At 49.7% G+C, this 1,721-nt stretch overlaps 1 pseudogene; it reads right to left on the reverse strand.

The window, feature by feature from the left end:
* Positions 1 to 455: 455 nt before the first annotated feature.
* Positions 456 to 1,126, reverse strand: LOC123809516 (annotated as a pseudogene).
* Positions 1,127 to 1,721: the final 595 nt, after the last annotated feature.

Consider the following 1,721-nt stretch of genomic DNA (forward strand, 5'->3'; position numbering starts at 1 on the left):
CCCCATCCTTCTTTTGAGCTGAGTTCGCTGACTCTCAGAAGACCAAGAGAGAGTAAGGGTGTCTAGAACTAGCTGAGGAGATAAATGGGCAGGAGGTGGAGAAGGAGACAGGGGTTTCCAGAGTAGGAAGGGGCAGCTAGCATTGTGTTTGCATTCAGCACCAAGGTGGGAGGATGGGGTATACCCTGAGGGTGCCTGGAATGTGGGCTGTCAGTCACACGTGTGCAAAATGGCAAAGTGAAGCAGTGTTGGACTTTTTGAGGTTTCTCTCCCTTCTAACCTTGCCTTTTGTTGTGCCTCCCAGCCTCAGCCAGTGTTATCTGTGGTCCAAACAGGAATCCACCCATTCAAGCCAAAGAGGAAAGGAGGAGGAAGGCTGGGAGCTGGAGCATAGCTGGGGGGTAGCACACAGAAGGTGCTACCATAAATACTACAAGAGTTTAGCCAACCCTGAGCTACACTGTCTTGAAATGAACATTCCTCTCTTTGGGTGTCGGTGTCCCCTTTGTCCCTCCACTTTCCCATCCCAGCCACTCATAATCCAACTTCTTGCTGTCTTCCTCCTGGTGGGTGTCACTGTGGTGCCATCCTTGTTTTCCTTGGAGAGGTGGGCCTGGGAGTCCAACACAGACAGCAAGAAGAGGCTAGTGCCCATGCTGACAATGGACAGGGAAGCAGCTGCAGCTCCATGGGTGGTGGTGTCAGGGGCAGGGCCAGAGCTACAGCTGGGACAGCAGGTGGGCTTGAGACTACTGTCAAATGAAGGAACTCAGCTCTGGAGCAGTGACCTGCCTAGCTCTCTCAATGGCTCCCAAGACCTGCTGCGGGTACTGTTGGGGAAGGTAGAGGAGGACCTGGGCACAGATCCTATTTGGTCTCTCGATGATTTTGGCCTGCTTGTGTATCTCAGTGTTCAGGCCTAGTATGTCTCATGGTACTTCGTAAAATGACACTACATCTGAACTTCTCACTGGCCAGCTGGTTGCTGTCAGGCTTCAAGTGGTGATACAGAGCCTGCAGGAGCTAACACTTGTCTTTGGAGTGGCTGCAGGAGTCAGGGGTGGTGAAATTGAGTTGCTGGGGTAGGGGCCAACAAACCTAAATGTCAGCTTTGTGGAAATGTCATGTCAGTGACTGCATAGGGCACAGGGTGTAGCCAGCTATGCACCGTAGCTCTGGCAGCTAGAGGATCTGGTGGCTATGCCTTTGCCCCAGAGCGTGTGCCCTGGGCAGCTCCCAGACCACTGCCACCACCTCACCACCCTGCCTAGCTTGCTTCCTATACCAACTCCCTGTGCACCACCTGGACCTGCCTTCCTGGGTCCCCAGCACGCTTCTCTGCTCCTCCTGCTACCCACTTCCTGCCACCCACATCCCCTCATACCCTGCCACTGCTCCTATTGTCTCTATAGCCTTTGTTTTAAAATCTATTTTGTGTAATAAAAGCATTGCTATACCAGCTTTTTTCATCTTCATTTGCATGAAATATCTTATTCCATCCCTTTGTTTTCCGTCTATGTGTGTCTTTTGATCTGAAGTGAGTCTCTTGTGGGCAGCATTGGTATGGGTTTTGTGTTCTTATCCATGTAGTTTCCCTGTGTCTTTTGATTGGAACATTTAATCCATTTGCATTTAAGGTAATTATTCATTGATATGTAGTTATTATCATTTTATTATTCATATTTTTATTTTTGTCTTAAACAAGACTTGTCTTGTAGTGC

This window comes from Phyllostomus hastatus, unplaced genomic scaffold, assembly GCF_019186645.2.
Source record: "Phyllostomus hastatus isolate PE091 unplaced genomic scaffold, TTU_PhHast_1.1 phas_scaffold_55, whole genome shotgun sequence".
Classification (NCBI taxonomy): domain Eukaryota; kingdom Metazoa; phylum Chordata; class Mammalia; order Chiroptera; family Phyllostomidae; genus Phyllostomus; species Phyllostomus hastatus.